The 18,103-nt window shown below is 37.5% G+C and overlaps 1 pseudogene; it reads right to left on the reverse strand.

Moving 5' to 3' along the window:
• Positions 1 to 10,302: 10,302 nt before the first annotated feature.
• LOC145688583 (small subunit ribosomal RNA) lies at positions 10,303 to 12,263 on the reverse strand (annotated as a pseudogene).
• Between the last annotated feature and the right edge of the window lie 5,840 nt (positions 12,264 to 18,103).

Genomic DNA, 18,103 nt, shown 5'->3' on the forward strand with positions numbered 1-18,103 from the left:
GTACTGCCACCGTGACACAGATATCACAGTAGTCTTACTATCACCGACAAGTACACCTGGCATACACCTCCTTATAATGTGTCCGTTCCCAGAAATAGTACATTTCTCTCATTATCAGCAGGGGCTCCTTTACTTGACGGCAACAAAGCCATCCATCACCGAGATGGCTTACCATCTGGTTCCCGTTAAACTTAAGCGTGCACGGACTACTTTACATGACGGTAACTGCGCCCTCCCTCACCGCCACATTTTACCGTATGCTTTCTTTTGTTGAACTTCATTAGCTTACTCTTATGTGGTGATTTAGTTTTAAATTTTGAGTCGGTAGAAAGCACACAACTGTGAGCTAAAACAACCAATTTCCAGACGATGTGTGTATCTTCTCGTGAGAGTACAACAAATGTCTTATCAAAACGTTTTCTTTTTAATTTTTACCACATATTTTGAAGTATGATAATGGTTTATTTATTTTGAACTTCACAGCCCTGTATTTCAATTTGGAATTTTTACCTACCTCTTCATTCATTTGCTGTGTTCTTCCCTTAGAAGTATTTAATTTTTATCAAATTATTTATTTATTTAATGTCGTTGAAAAAAATTCGTGTTCACAGAAAGAAATTCTTCTTTTACTACCGAGGTGGCACACGCCAACACCGCGTTTTATCGGATTTCTGTCGTTCCTTCCTATATACTTTGCTGTTGCTAACCATGGATGAATTTTTATATATATTCCGTGTCACTGCGGTTAAATATATATATTCTTTTTATTTCTTTACATAGTGCTTTGCCATGGTTTGGGTTGAAATTTCACAGTTTTGTTAAAAACGTGATTTGCTATAACAGCAATTTCAAACGTTAGCGAGGGCCGCGGTGGCTCAGTGGTAGAGCGTTCACCTCTGGTGCTTGGGGTCCCGGGTTCGATCCCAGCCCCCACCAAGTGAACTTTGTGGTGGACAAACACCGTGTGCGTGGGTTTTCTCGGGGTTCTCCCGTTTCCTCCCACTTTATTCATTCCACCATTTCATTCGTTATTCATTATCACCGTCTCCTTTAGCCTAACCGGCATAACCGTGGGGCGTAAAACTCAAAGATTTCATTTCATTTTTTCAAACGTTAGCGAAAATAAAAATATTGGAATTTGCTTTATTTCTGTATCAGCCACCTCGTGGCTAAGCCGTTAATATATGCGCTTCTGGCGTCAGGGATCTGAGTTTTATTTCGGCAAACAGCCTGGGTGGTTCGCCTCCCGTATTAAGCCAAATTTCAATTTTCTTGCACATATTATTATGCACATTTATGCACATTTATTATTATATTATTATTATTATTATTATTATTATTATTATTATTAAAAATGAAATGAAATGAAATCTTCAAGATTTACGTCCTACAGTTATGCTGGGATCAAGGTACACCTCATGTAGAAATTGCACTATTCTGGTTTGAATAGTTTCATTAAAATAGTGGGAGAACGTAAATTAGAATAACCATGACCACAAGTGTGAGCGAAATGTAAAAGTTTTCCAATTTACTTTCTTACTCTTTTATTGCTCACCCATTGGCACAAAATAGTATCTGGTTAAGTAACAATTATGTTTCTTTACTTTTTACCGCAGTTTTTAAACCTTATAAATTGTGACGGCAAGTTTGAGCATTTTGACGGCACCTGTGAGCATTTTGACGGCAACTGTGAGCATGTTGACGGCAACTATGAGCCTTATCTGCGCAAATATGAGAGTACTAATATCATACATATTCGAATGCACAGTGTTTAGGTACAGGTAGAATGCTAATGTCACTAATCTATACTCAATTCTTTCGTCAAGATAGTGGAAAAACAGAATCTGGGATGACCGTCATTCTGAATGTGAAGGAATAAACAACAGTGTTGTTGTTTGCTCTCTCCCTACATCATTGTTAATTATTTGAAGCTGAAATGGATATTAGTGATTTCTTTTCATTATTTCTATGTTTATCTCCCCCCCCCCCCACGCTGCTCTAACGATTGTCTTATTTTTAGGCTGCATACCCACACATCTTCATGGCCAATAAACCTCGTTTTAGCCGGAAAATTTTCAACCCTTAGCTACAACTGTGATAACTTTTTTATTTTTATTTATTATTATTATTATTTTTATTTTTATTTATTATTATTATTATTATTATTATTATTATGATTTTTATTATTATTTTTGTAAATTTGAATATAAAAATTCCTAATAACCTACTCCGATATACTGTGTTTGCATACATTCCGTGTAGAAATTTTACTATTCTAGTCTTATTGTTTTTTTCTATCCGCAGTGGGAAAAAAAATATTTCAATTTCTCATCTATCCTTGCAGGTAGCGTTCCAAGTCTTTGACGGCCAGTGTGGTCTGTGCTTGCAGTAAAATTTTCTACCGTCTGGACCAATTTGAAGTATATTTTCCTTCATAAAATTGGAGGTACTACAATTCTTTATATCAACTCCCATGCACAGTATTTTCATACACTTTCTGTGCAAATTGCACTATTCTGGTTTGAAAAATTTCCCAAAAATAGTGTAGAAACGTAATTTGAAACAAGCTTGACCACAAGGGTGAGCGAAATGTAATAGTATTCTAATTTACATTCTCACTCACTTATAGTCCACTGATTGACGCAGAATAGTATATAGTTAAATAAATTTTATATTGTTTTCCTTTTTATTAATATTTTTTCTCGTCTCACTTTCCACCACAGTATCCACACATTATTGCGGCAATGGAAACCTGTCTTCGCCGACTAAATTTTAACCTTCCGGTAAAAGATAAACTAAATTTTCTCTGTTAATAATTTGTATATACAAATTGTTTGTATGTTGTCGCATGTACTGTGTTTAAGTACGTCTTGTGTAGAACTTTCACTATTCTAGCTTCTACGGTCTCTTTACAATTGAAAAGGAACATGATTTTGTGTTCTTCTCTACACCTGCCGGCTGTGTTCGCAGCTTTCGACGGTAAGCGTGGCCTCTGTTTTTTGCCGTCAAATGTTCAACCTTCTGTAACATTTTAAAGTTATATATATATATATATATATATATATATATATATATATATATATATATATATATAAAGATGGCGATACAACAATTTTTTTTACGAACTTCCCTGTAAGGTATGTAGGTTCAAGTCTTGCAGGAATTGCATTAATCTGGTATGAATAGTTTTCTTGAAATAGTGCAAAAACTTAATTTGGAATAAAAATGACCACAAGTGTGAGCAAAATGTAATTTTTTTTTTATTTACTTTCTTAGTCTATTATAGCTCGCCCATAGAAACAGAAAAGTATATGGTGAAATAAAATTTATGTTATTTTTCTTTTTGTCACTATTTTTTTTTCTTTTCATTTTCCCTCACAATGCCCGCACATCTTGGCGGACAGCGAAGCCTGTCTTCGCGGACAAAATTTCAACCCTCCGGTAAAAGATAAACTGAATTTTCTTTCTTAGAATTGTATATATGCAAATTCCTCATACGTTGTACCACGTACCGCGTTTGGTCACGTTTTGAATACAACTTCAACATTTCTTGTCTCTACGGTTTCTTTACAATTAACAATAAACCTGATTTGGCATTCTCATATACCGTTGCCTGACTCTGTACACTGCAGCTGACGGTGGGCGAGGCCTCTTCTCGCCGTCAAATTTTAGACCTTCTGGTACAACCTAAAGTGGCTTCTCTTTGTGCAAAATTGAACATTTAAAAACAAAAGCATTCTGTACGTACTTCCATTTAGGTACACCTTCTATAAAAATAATTCATTATTCTAGCAACAAGTTAAAAAAGAAAGAAAAAATGAAATAACCGTGATCACAAATATGAGCAATATGTTAAGTTGTTGTAACATGCTTAATAAACGTGGAGAAGTGTATTCGTCGTGCTCCTCAAAAGGAGCCCGGTTTCGTGTGAAGTGTGTATGTTCATTGTGTGTGAGAGTTTTTAGTGAACACAACAATGAAATTAGGATAAAATTTGGTGAAGTGTTTTAAATATAACAAGCAAAATACAATAATATTTTGTGTAAATCACCATTATAAACCAATACACGTATTATTTTAAAGAGAAGAACTCTTTAAAAAGTAAAAACTCATGAATCATCATTTCCTGTGTTGATGTCGTATCATCTGTTGGACTATAATGGTTGAGGTGAGTGATTTTTAATTTTGTCATTTGTGGTACTTAGATAACCCTCGTGGCAGCCTGACAGAACAAGTTGCAAAACTACTAAGGCTTAAATCCGTGAAGACTCAACAGTCATCTGAAGTTGAAGCATCAACGCGAGTGTAGTATAGCCAACCCTCCGTACGTTAGTGTGCTGTGGGTTGTCCGTACTTTTACGGGGCACAATGCAAAGGACACCACCATCGTTGAGAAAACAAAAACAAACAAACAAGAGAAGACTCACCAGTTATTCATTCCAACGCTCAAGCGACACCTACAAGAATGGAAGAAGAGGGGGCGCGTAAAAGAACAAGGGAGGAAGTATCACCAGAGACACAACCTACAAAAAAAAAAAAAAAAAACAACTATGACATCCTACGGCTTTGATAGAATTGATAAATATGAAAGCGAACTCAGCTACTTAGATAGCTTTCTAGATTGGAAAAAGGCTAAGAAGGGTCATCTTAACAAACTAAAGAAAAGAATGGTAGTATAGGTTAAAGATAGAGCACTTTTAGAAGGGAAACTTCAACAAATGGAGAAAATAAATGAGGAACTCCAGAGTAGATACGAGGATCTCCAGAAAGAAAAATTAATAATTGAAATGGAAATTATGAGCGGACACAACGGTTTAAGAACGGAGGATAAACACACAATCGAGAACCTTCAGGAGATCATAAAAGACCAGAAAAAGGAAATAGAAGAACTGAGGAAGGATAAACAAGAAATAAGACAGGGAAGAGACAAACAAATACAAAAAATGGAGCGAACTTAAAGAAAAAACTTCACAGTTGAGGAAATCAGAAGACAAAGAAAACAAACTGGAAAAGGAAAATAAAAAACTGAAAGAAGAGGTAAAGGAACTAGGTCTCATGGTGAAGGACACGGAAATGAACTCATTAAGAGAAATTTCCGTCTTAAAAGAAAAAATGGGAAACACAAATCTAAACGAGGAACTAAGGGAAATAGCAAAAAAAAAATCGACAACCTAAAATTAGACAAAATGGAAACAGATGAAGCGTCTATATCATTGTCAGAAGTAGTGAGACAGGGAAGGAAGATCACAGAGAAGGATAAAAAAGTTATGGAGGCATCGGCTAAGACAAAACCGGCACTAATCTTTAGACCAAAAGAGGGAGAAACTACCAAACAAACGGCACAAAGACTGGTCGAAGTCATTGATCCAAGGAAAGAAAAATTAAAAATAACCGGAATGAGAACCACGAAGGACATTGTCGTACTGGAAACGGCCACCAAGGAAGATATAAATAGAATAAAATCGAAAGAAGAAATTAAAAGTAACTTCAACTTTAAGGAAAACAGAAAAAGAAATCCACTAATGATCATATATGGTGTTCCATCCGATCTGAAAGATGAAGAAATTCTGGAAACAATGATCGAACAGAACTTCGAAGACAACTTACCGGAAGTAAAAGAGCAAATTAAGGCCAGATTTCGTGCAGGAAAAAAGAACCAAAAGAAGTGCCACTTGGTAATTGAAGTTACACATATTAGAAAGTGGTTAACAAATAAATACAAGGTTTATATCGATTACGAATCACACAAGATTAAAGACTTCCTAGTGGTGCTGAAGTGTTACATCTGTCAAGAGTTTGGGCACATCACAAAATACTGTGATAACAAAGATAAAACAAGATGCAGATACTGCGGTGCACTGAGACACAAAAGTGAAGAGTGTGACGGAAAAGATAAAAACATTTGCGTTCCTTGCATACTGAGACACAAAACATGTCAAACCCCAAATACGGAAGAATGTGTATCCTATAGAGTAGCCCGAGAGAGGATAATTAGTAAAATAAACTATGGGTAAAGATATCCAACAAACAGATAAAAATAAAAACAAACCCCCGAGCAAAGTAAAAAGAGACAGAATAAGACTGGAAGCATTCTTAGAAAGGAAGAGAAAAGAGAATATAACAACAAAGAACAAATATGTACAAACAGAAGATCCAGATACAGCGAAAAAAATTGAGAGCGAATTTACAACATTATTGGAAAATAGGAAGAAAAAAACAAAAAAAAGGAACATACATCGGAAGAAAAATTGGAAATACCGAAATTGGAAAATTCGTTCACACATGGCGAAGAGAAATACTTATTTCCATCCAAAGAAGAGAAAATCCAAGACTCAAAAATTACAACATCCACAGATATTTCTGAAATATCTCCAATATTCAAAGAACCGAGTCCACTTTATGAGAAAATGGAAAGACAATATAAGCTTGCCAACTTGGAAGATAAGCAAATACTAACAGTGGCATTTAGGCAATAACAAGGGATCTTCATGAGAGGGGTAGATCTATAACATATCCCGTTCTGGAGGAAGTAGACAGGATGGAATTACGAACTTATGACTTACCGGCGAACGGATGGGAGTTGGTACATTTAATCGACGAAGCATTTGAACGACGGGGAATTTATTGGAATTTGGAAAATGTGTACAAACAACTCGTTAATGCTCATGGACGAATATATTTCGACTTCAGCAAGTCCGGCAAGGAGGTATTGGTCCATACTAAATATAAATAATAAATTTACAAAATTAAAAATAGTGCAAAACAACGCCCAAAGATCAAAAATTGCCACGATGGAATTAAGAAGATTTGTTGAAATCAATGAAATAGACATAGTAAACATACAGGAACCATACACTGTCAAGAGCAAATTAACAGCATTTCCGCCGACAGCAAGAATAATAAAGGAGGGAAACGATCCGAAAGCAATAACAGTAATCATGAATAAAAACATTGAAGTACTATTGAAGTAATATTGTGACGAATGGACAGTATGCACGAAGGTAACCTTCGGTAACAAATCTTTTTGGCTGATAAATTTTTACTTTCAATACAGCTTCAATATACATGATTTCATACAGAAAATACAAACAATAATTTGGCAAAATCAAAGAACTAATTTTATTATTACAATAGATGCAAACGCAAAATCAAGTATGTGGGGCTCACCGATAACAGATGACAAAGGCGAAATCCTGGAAGATTTTGTTCTACAAAATGGTTTAAGGGTTATAAATAAAGGCAACCAACCAACATTCGCAGGCCCGAGAGGAAAGTCCTTCATTGATGTTACTATAAGTACTATTCAATTAGAGGAACAAATAGTGAACTGGACAGTTCAAGACAATGTAACAACAAGCGATCATGAAGTAATAACATTTAACATTGAAGATACTACCCTTGGAACAAAAGGCGAGAATTATAACATACGAAAAATAGATTGGGAACTTTTCGAGAAAAACCTGTGCTTACCACAAATTGATGACTACGACGACCTAGATACATTGGTAACAGATACAGAAAATAAAATAAAGAAATCTATAGAGAAATCAATTCCAGAAGTCAAGACAAAGAAAAAATATAATGACTTTTGGTCCCCAAAACTAAAGACTAAAGAAGATAGCAAAAGCAAAAAGAAAAAGCTACCAATCTACAATAATTCCTATACTTAAAGAAAGAAGACCAGAAAATTATAGGCTAGCGAAACAAAAATATACAGAGGAATTATTAGCTGCTAAAAGAAGAGTTGGGAACTATTTCTAAAAAATAATATAGAACTGGATCAATGGGGGTTTCCCTACAAACTAATCATGCAGAAAATTAACAACAGAACGCTAACTACACTAAAGAATAATGATAATTCATATACGAAAACAAGAGAAGAAGTTATGCTTAAACTGTCAAATAAATTCTTTCCAAGAGATGACGTAAATGAAGAAACAGATCAACAACGAAAACTAAGAGAAGACTATAACCAAATTATCAGAAAAGAACGTGAAGACCAAATAGACCTAGTAACAAATGAGGAAATCGAACAAATAATAAACAAATTGAAATCAGGAAAAGCCCCTGGATTAGACGGAATAAAAAATGAAATTTATAAAAAGAAGAACGAAATATGGATACCTTATCTAACTAAATTATGCAATACTCTACTAAGGAAGAGGAAATTTCCGCTTTCTTGGAAGGAATCGAAATTAATAATATTAATGAAAAGTGAAGATAGAGACCCAACAGATGTAAGCTCCTACAGACTAATATGCCTCCTCCGGAATATTTCCAAAATTTATGAAAAAAACAATAGTTTCCAGATTACACAAATATAGGGATATTGAAGGAGATAATTTGCAATACGGCTTCAGGAGCGGCAAATCGACCGAGGACGCTCTAAATGCTTTTGTGGACAACATTTTGGATCGCAGTAGCGCAAAAAGTACGTATTAACCTTGTTTGTAGATATAGAAGGGGCTTTCGACAATCTGTGGATCCCCTCGCTGGTACGAAGAATAAAAGAGCTAAAAATACCAGAATACCTAGTGAACACAATAAAAGATTATTTTCAAGACAGAAAAATAATAATAAAAGAAGAGAATTGAGATATAAGCGTTAATACACAAAAAGGATGCCCACAGGGATCTATTCTAGGTCCATTGATGTGGGACATTGAATTCCAGCCATGCTTGGAAGCATTCAACAAAAATAAATGCGTAGATAGAGTAATAGCCTTTGCAGATGACCTAGCAGTAATAACATCAGCAAACACAAGAAGGGAAATAGAAGAAAACTCAAAAGAAATAATAAGAATACTCCAAGATTGGAGTTCAGAAAGTAAACTACAATTATCCAAAAAAAAAATATATATATATGATTTTCAAAACAAAACTGGCAAGGGACCCAACCATCAAAATTGGAGAAGAAAAATAAAAAGAGTAAGCGAATTCAAATATCTTGGCATTCAGGTAGATGATAAACTAAATTTTGGACATCACATGAATTACATTAGTGATAAAGGACAGAAAGTTACCAATAAATATAGCAAGTAATAAATATAAGCTCCCACGAACAATAATAAAAATATACCACGACTCAATTTTAGGGGCAACTATGAATTATGCTGCTAGCGTTTTGGCTCACAGGTTGTTAGAAAACAATGCACTATAACTGAAAATAGAAAGACCCCAAAGAAACATAATGATCAGACTCAGCGGGGCATTTGGTACTACTCCCCACAATGCACTAGCTGTATTGTTGGGGTTAAAACCAATGCATTTATTAGTAATCCAACGGGCGGCAATGTATTGGTTTAAAAAAGGAAACAAAAGTAGGGTACAGGACCTAATAGGGAAAGAAATAGATAACATACAAGACATAGAGCAAGTAATACTAGAAAAGTGGCAACAAGACTGGAATAACTCAGAGAAGGCAAAAAGAACACATAAATTAATCCCAAACATAAGTGAAAGACTAAAATGGAACCATTTTGAACCATCAGCAGGCCTTGTCCACTTCCTCACGGGACATATGCCCTATGGCCAATATTTTCAAAGGTTTGGCTTAAAAGAAGGGAACTGTGGTTGTGGTGAGTTTGGAACTCCGAAACACTATGTAATGTGGTGTCCCCTACTAGAAGACCAAATGAACGAGAGGAACAGTATAAGAACAGGAAGATTAGAGAATATTATTAGTGAAGAGAAAGACTTTAAAGTGCTGAATAGAATTACGGCTGAATTTTCCGAACGCAGCAAAAAACAATATGAAGAAAGGAATCTAGCAAACATAAACCAATAAGAAATTAACAGATATATGAATGAATTAGTTTAAATGTGTGAACGTGTGTATGGGGCGTTCCTTTCGCACCGGAGGTTTCCTCCAGGATTGCTGGTATTCCGCATGCCTCGGAAGGAAGCGCGGGAGTAAAAGTGAGCTCGACACATCCCCGGAAAGACCGGATTGGAACTTCGGATGCGTCGGGCCGGAGTGAACTTCGTGTTTCGGTAGTGGGTCATCGTGCATTCTAACATACAGCACATTAATATCTCATAGAATTAAGAAATATGAGAAAAGAACTCGGGTAAAAGAAAACAGTGACCGTCCGCGATCTTGTTGCGTAAGCGTCGCTTTCGGTTCCGGTGCACACGGCGGTGGGAAACAACTGACCAGGGCCCGCGCTAAGTGCTCCGAGTGGGTCCTGTACCCCAAGCCGTTGTATTGGGGACCGTGGTCATACGTAAAACAACCGAGGAACATATATCGAAAACAAAATCATCTTACATGAGATAGACAAGATTTAACGAAGAATGCACAAAAGGAACGGAACAAGTGTCGGGCGGTGTGTACAAAGGGCAGGGACGTAATCAACGCAAGCTTATGACTTGCGCTTACTGGGAATTCCTCGTTTATGGGACATAATTGCAAGCCCCAATCCCTAGCACGAAGGAAGTTCAGCGGGTTACCCGGACCTTTCGGTCGAGGAAGACACGTTGATTCCTTCAGTGTGGCGCGCGTGCGGCCCAGAACATCTAAGGGCATCACAGACCTGTTATTGCTCAATCTCGTGCTGCTAGAGGCAGCCTGTCCCTCTAAGAAGACATGAACGTTGGAAGGAAAGATTCCAACGCCTAGTTAGAAGGCTAGAGTCTCGTTCGTTATCGGAATTAACCAGACAAATCGCTCCACCAACTAAGAACGGCCATGCACCATCACCCACTGAATCAAGACAGAGCTCTCAATCTGTCAATCCTTCCAGTGTCCGGGCCTGGTGAGGTTTCCCGTGTTGAGTCAAATTAAGCCGCAGGCCCCACTCCTGGTGGTGCCCTTCCGTCAATTCCTTTAATAGGTTTTCTAAGCAATCCAAATGAAATTTGTATTCAATACCTGATTTAATAGTATATTTGCAGTTTAAATATCTAAACTCTTCGGAAAATCAAACAATTAAAAGAGTTGAAGTAGATGAAGTAAGGTGAAAGGGGGGCATAACAAGGCACGTCTCTTAGGTTCAATACCAAAACAGATACATTTACTAATTAAAATTTCCATGCCAGTTTTCTTGAGCAGAACATTAAAGTTTTCTAATAATGTTTGAAGATTTTTATGTTCATTAGTTATTAAGACCATATCATCGGCATATGCAAATACAGGAGCTTTACTACCATATAATTCGTAACCGAAATCCGTCGAATATGATGATCTAATGATTGTATCCATTACTACATTAAATAGTAAGGGACTCAATGCATCTCCCTGTCTAACCCCTCTCAGCACTTTTAGAGCCACATCGGTGCCACTTTATTGTGTTACATTGTCCCTATAATATTCTTCAATTAATTGAATATAATTTAACGGAAGGCCTCTATTTTTTTAAAGCACTAATTATAGCAATGTGTGGTAGGGTGTCGAATGCTTTATGGATGTCTATCAGTAGCCCATAACAACTCTTATATTTCTTTCCTAGCTTAAGTAGGGTATCAAATGAAAATCAGTTAACCAACGTATTATTTTCTTTTATGAAACCTTTCTGACTTTGATGGATATTAATTACTCTACTTAATCTTTGTTCAACTATTCCTGAGAATCAGTTAAACGCCGGGCGGCGAACCGATCGTCCGAGACCCAGATCCAACTACGAGCTTTTAACCGCAACAACTTTAATATACGCTATCGGAGCTGGAATTACCGCGGCGGCTGGCACCAGACTTGCCCTCCGATAGATTCTCATTAAAGGATTTAAAGTGTATTCATTCCGATTACGGGGCCTCGGATGAGTCCCGTATCGTTATTTTTCGTCACTACCTCCCTGTGCCGGGAGTGGGTAATTCGCGCGCCTGCTGCCTTCCTTGGATGTGGTAGCCTTTTTTTAGGCTCCCTCTCCGGAATTGAACACAGATTCCCCGTTACCCGTAGCAACCATGGTAGGCGCAGAACCTACCATCGACAGTTGATAAGGCAGAGATTTGAAAGATGCGTCGCCGGTACAGAGACCGTGCGATCAGCCCAAAGTTATTCAGAGTCACCAAGGTTTCGGACGGACGAGCCGACCGATTGGTTTTAATCTAATGAAAGCATCCCTTCCATTGCTGGGCGGGATTCTAGTTGCATGTATTAGTTCTAGAATTACCACAGTTATCCAAGTAGGATGGGAACGATCTAAGGAACCATGACGGATTTAATGAGCCATTCGCGTTTTCACCTTGTTTTGGCTTGTACTGGAAAATGCATGGCTTAATCTTTGAGACAAGCATATGAATACTGGCAGGATCAACCAGGGAATTGACAGACCAAAAAGCCGGAAAGTGATGGACACAACAAACTCAGCGTTCTAACAAAGGATACTAAAACTACACCCGACCAAGTATTTTAGACTTCTGTTCCACCGGAATGAGCCTACCTTTGTGGGGTCTGGCTCCAGTTAGAACTGGCCGTAAGGTTGCCCAGAAAAGCACATTTACACTCCTACTCCAGTGAAATATAAGTCTACTAGTGTCCTTGGATAACAGTGGCTTCTCTTCGACAAGTGGTACACGCTCAAACTGGCGATGAGTCTATATCGTCCTTAACTTAAGGAAAATCGGTACTTAAAAGCCACATGGAGAATAGAAAGTCACTTACGAATAACAATGCTCCGCATAAGCCTTTGTAAGCTAGAAAGGACATGCTATCTGGCCTCATTCTCAAGAAGGACAAGTAAGCTCCCGTCAACTGGCCCAAACTCTTAAGCGAGGCCAGCACGTTCAAAGTCAATCGGCATCCCTCCTTAAGAGTACAAAACGACCCTCGTCTTAACCACACTGGCTCTTGCTCCTTCAAGTGAAATTTGGCTCCCTTCACTCTGGCATTATCTTTACACTTAAATCGGACTTCTCCGATTTAACAGGTGAACCTAACCCGGGAACTAAGGAAACTGGGAATAAAGACTCAGAGGCCCAATTACCTTGTTCGACAGCTAGCCTTGCGTCGGCCCAGACTAGAGAATTGCATTGACACGAGAAACTCTCTGGACTCTTCTTTGTGACTCCTCCCGGAATTAAGGAAACTCCGAAATGCAACACTCAGAGGCCCAATTACCTTGTTCGCCAGCCAGCCTTGCGCCGGCCCAGGCTAGGGAATCACATTGACACGAGAGAGATCTCGTCAGCGGTTTGTGGCGTGCAGAAACTGCTCCCTTTTGAACTGGCAATCCCGACAGGGCAAAATTAAAGACGTCTGGTCCATTGAAATAAAGCCTAGTTTTGCGAGCCTTGCTCTCGTTAGGACTGGCCGTATGGCTGTGCACAGAAGCATATTAGACTCCTGCCTCAATGGAATTAGTCTACTCATGTCCTTAAAGAGACGACAGTTCTTCAAGCATAGCATGCAACCTTGCGCAACGTACAGGCGCGGAAATGCTGTGGAAACAAGGAAACAAGCCCTCTGAGAAGTTTCATAGCCGGTCACCCGACACAGGAAATTTTAAAGACTCCTTCTCCACCGGAGTAAGCCTACTCTCGTGGTGTCTGCGTCCCGTTACAACTGGCCGTAAGGTTTCCCACAAAAGCACATTTAGACTTCTGCTCCAGTAAAATAAGTCTACTCGTGTCCTACGGATGACTGTGGCTTCCGTTCAAATATAGCCGTTCACCCGACACAGCAAATTTTAAAGAGTCCTTCTCCACCGGAGTACGCCTACTCTCGTGGGGCCTGGCTCCCGTTAGAACTGGCCCTAAGGTTGCCAACAAAAGCACATTCAGACTTCTGATCCAGTGAAATAAATCCAGTGAAATAATATAATTGTGAATATAGGGCTCACAATTGAAAACATAATTTTTCGTGTTTATCTTCAAAATACTCCCTGTTGGCTTCAGAATGTTCACACGTACTTTCAGAGTGCTCACCCTTGCCGTCAAAACGCTCACTCTTGCCGACTTTTCGTTCATAATTGCGGACATTGGGATCAAAGTTGCCGACATACTGGTTTATGTTTACCTTCCGAATACTCTCCGTTGCCTTGACAATTTTCACACTACCCCTGAACTTGCTAACACTCGCTGTCACAAGGCTCATAGTTGCCGACTTTTCATTCATAATATCAAATATACGGCTGATAGTGTAAGTTAAATGGTTCATGGTTGCTTTGAAAAGGCTCACCGTTTCCGTCAGATTCCTCACAAAAGCCGTCACAATGCTCTAATTTACCAATAAAGTGCTCATAGTTGCCGACTATTCGTTCATAATTGTCGACCTAGGGCTCACAGTTGCCGTCAGATGATTCACACACCAACGGTATGTTGTATATTTTTACATTTTTGGCCAATGAGTATTTCTTTATATGTACTAACCCAGGTTAATTTCGAAGAAGTTAGTTAAAAATATACAATTATCAAATCTACAAAAAAGATACAAAAAAGATAATAGGCAACCAGATAAATAGTATATATATATATATATATATATATATATATATATATATATATATATATAATAAAATGGAAACAAACCACGTAATGGAAAGAACGTTATTTTAATGTGGCTCGTATTTATTATAAGAAAATAAGGAACCAAGGCTACAGCGAATTATATTTTATCGCTGCAACACTAGCCGTCAAACTGCTCAAAATTGCCGTCAAAATTCTTATACATGTCCTCAAAATTTATAAAATTACTAAATGTGCTAAGAAAAAAAGCAACGAAGTCTCTAAGTATACGACACTTTTCACACCCGCAAATTATGAGGCACTTCCTGTAGAGTTATAATGGCCATATTTGACGAAACTGTAGCATTTCGGGAGTAAGTCACAGGAAAATTTCCTAAGGTAAATATTTTGAATGTTTAGTTGATCTCAAGGGGCGATGAAGATATTTCCCATGTTATTTAAATGGACGGTTTTGCGTAACTATAATCTGAAAATTTAGGTACTTGGAATAAAACTTTGAAATTCGGTGTGCTTGTACGTTTTCGTAAGTCTTACCTAGTTGGGTAAGTAAATGTATATATTTCCAAGTTTAGAGTGGTTTTATGCGGAACTCAAAAAAAATTCCCATGTTATTTCTATGAATCACCTTTGACATCCTAAAATTATTGGGCATTTCCTGTAGGGCTACAATGACTGATTTCGACATGATTGTAGATTGTCGGGACTAACCGTCAGGAAGATTGCCATAAGTGAATATTTTTAATTTGTAAGAGGGCTGAAGAGGAAATGAAGAAATTCCCCATGTTATTTAATTGGGCCTTTATTTGGACTTGTAATCTCAAAGTTTAGTTACTTGTAATTGGAACACAAACGAGAAATTCGGTATTCTTGTACGTTTTCATTAGCGTTATCTAAGTAAATCAGTACAAAGTAAAAATTTTCAACTTTAGAGTGGTTTTATGGGGAATTGAAAAGTCTTTCTAATGTCATTTATATGGAAGGTCTTCTGCACGCCAAAATGTTCAGTTACTTGTGGCAGGATTAGGATGATGAAGTTTAGCATGATTGTAGGCTTTCGGAAACTATTCAAAACTGAGAAGTGCAATTTCTACAAGAAAGTGTACCTGGATATTGTGCGTTCGAGTACGTATAAGGATTATTGTATCTGCACTTTTCTAAAAGAAAAGATACTCTAAATTGTTGTAGAAAGTTGAAAATTTGACGGCCAACAGAGCCCACGCTTAACGTCAACACCGCCCCTGAGAGTACATAATTTGATATCACTTTTCTTCTTTTCTTTCCTTTTTTTCTTTCCTTTTTTCTTTTTTGTTCTCAACAGAAAGAAAACCAGTGAAACTAGAGAAGAGAAATCTCTACCGAGAATGTACGGAAACCTTTTTCATCGAGGTAGGTGGAAGGAATCATCGGATGAAAATGCTCAAAGTTGCCGTGAGGATCCTCACACAAGCCGTCAAAATGATCACACTTGCCATCAAAATGCTCATAGTTGCCCACAATTCGTTTATAATTGTGGACATAGAGCTCACAGTTGCCGCGAGAAGGTTCAAACTAGCCGTCAAAATACTCACACTTGCCGTCAAAATTCTCATACATGCCGTCATAATTTATAAGAAAAGCAAGGAAGGTTTTATTTATACTGCACCTTTCATCCCCAAAATTATGGGACACTTGTTGTAGAGTTATAGTGGCTAAGTTTGACGTAACTGTAGCTTTTCGGGAGTAACTCTCAGGAGAATTTCCAAAAGTGAATATTTTTTTTTTTTTTTTAATTTTTAGTTGGTGCAAAGTGGGGATGAAGAAATTTCCCATGTAATTTAAATGGATGGTTTTGCAGACTTGTAACGTGCGGAGAAATTTTACATTTCGCTCACCCTTGTGGTAATTTTTATTCCAAACTAAGTTTTTTCACTATCTTAAGGATACTATTCAAACCAGAATGGTGCAATTTGTACAGTGTGTGAACCAGGACACTTTACCCGGGAGTACGTAAAAAGAAGTATTGTATTCTCATTTTTCTAAAATAAGAGAGACCTTAAAATGTTCCAGAGGGTTAAAATTTTGACGGCAGAAAAAGGACACGCTGACCGTGAGGAGCTGCGACCGCAGCGAGGAACGGTGACATGAGATCACAAAAACCCGTTTTTTTTTTCAGAATGAGAAGAAAACCTTACAAGCTGTACAAGAAACGTATCGAAATACAGTGCATAGGACAACGTACAAGGAATCTCAATAAATATACAAAATTTCTATGAAAGAATATTCAGTTTAACTTTTACCGAAGGGTTGAAATTCTGCCGCCTAAGATAGGTTTCGCTGCGCGAAGATGTGTGGATATTATGGGGGAAAAGTAATTTTAAAAATACCGATAAAAAGACAATCAACTTAAATTTTATTTTACAATATACTATTCTGTGTCAATACGCGAGCAATAACAGAGTAAGAAAAAAAGTGACAACTTATAGTTTTCACTCACATTTGTGGTCATGGCTATCTTCAAATTACGTGTTTGCATTATTTTAAGTAAACTTTTCCAACCAGAAAAGTGCAATTTCTACACGAGTTGTACCTGGATATTGTGTATTCGAGTACTATTATAAGGATACTATTATAGTATCTCCACTTTTCTAAATGAAAAGAGACTCTAAATTGTTGTAGAAAGTTGAAAATTTGACGGCAAACAGAGCCCACGCTTAACGTCAAGACCTGCGAACACCGCCGGTGAGAGTAGATGAGAATTTGAAATCTTTTTTTTTTTCTCTCTCTTTTTTTTTACTACCGAAAGAAAACCAGTGAAACTAGAGAAGGGAAATCTCTACCGAGAATGTACGGAAACATTTTTCATCGAAGTAGGTGGAAGGAATCATCGCAAAAGAAAAAAAAAGCTCACGGTTTCCGTCAAAATGCTCATAGTTGCCGACAATTCGTTCGTAATTGCGTACATAGTGCTCACAGTTGCCGTCAGATGGTTCACACTAGCCGTCAAAATCCTCACACTTGCCGTCAAAACGCTCATAGTTGCTGACTTTTCGTTCATAATTGCGGACTAAAGTCTCATAGTTGCCAACATAATGGTTCATGGTTGCCGTCAATATGCCCAAAGTTGAACACGTATCTCCGATGGAAAACTATAACCGCTTATCGCCAAGAGAGCTCAAAATCCAGCCTAAAGTTGAACGCTGTCAGCGGAATCAAAACCTGGAGGATTTTTTACAAAGGAGCGTTCCATGGAATCCCGTAATATGAAATAAACTGAATATTCGTGTGAACGAGCATGAAAATAAGGATCTCTTTTATGCGTGTACTTAAGGGATGAGCTAAGTGACTGATGACAGATATGTTGGAATGTGAATGTCGATGAACCGAATAACATATCGTTGTTAATTCACAGATAGAATTGAGACGTGATATATCTTTTCAAACGTAGGTATTTTGTGAGCAGCGCTGCAAATTAAAGAGTTGGCACCAAGTTAAACGTGTACTGAAGTACTTTCGTGGAAGGTGCAAGCAAGTAGCAGTGCTTACAGCGGCAGATGTAACTTAAAATATGAGGGGGAAAATGGTTAAAGAAACCATAATGCAAAATTTACTCGCCAATATAAATTTTTGCTTCAATGACTAAACAATCGAGGAGTAAGAAAGGGTGTTACAATAACTTAACATATTGCTCACATTTGTGATCACGGTTATTTCATTTTTTT

This window comes from Thermobia domestica, chromosome 6 (genome assembly GCF_964235325.1).
Source record: "Thermobia domestica chromosome 6, izTheDome1.hap1.1, whole genome shotgun sequence".
Taxonomy (NCBI): Eukaryota; Metazoa; Arthropoda; class Insecta; order Zygentoma; family Lepismatidae; genus Thermobia; species Thermobia domestica.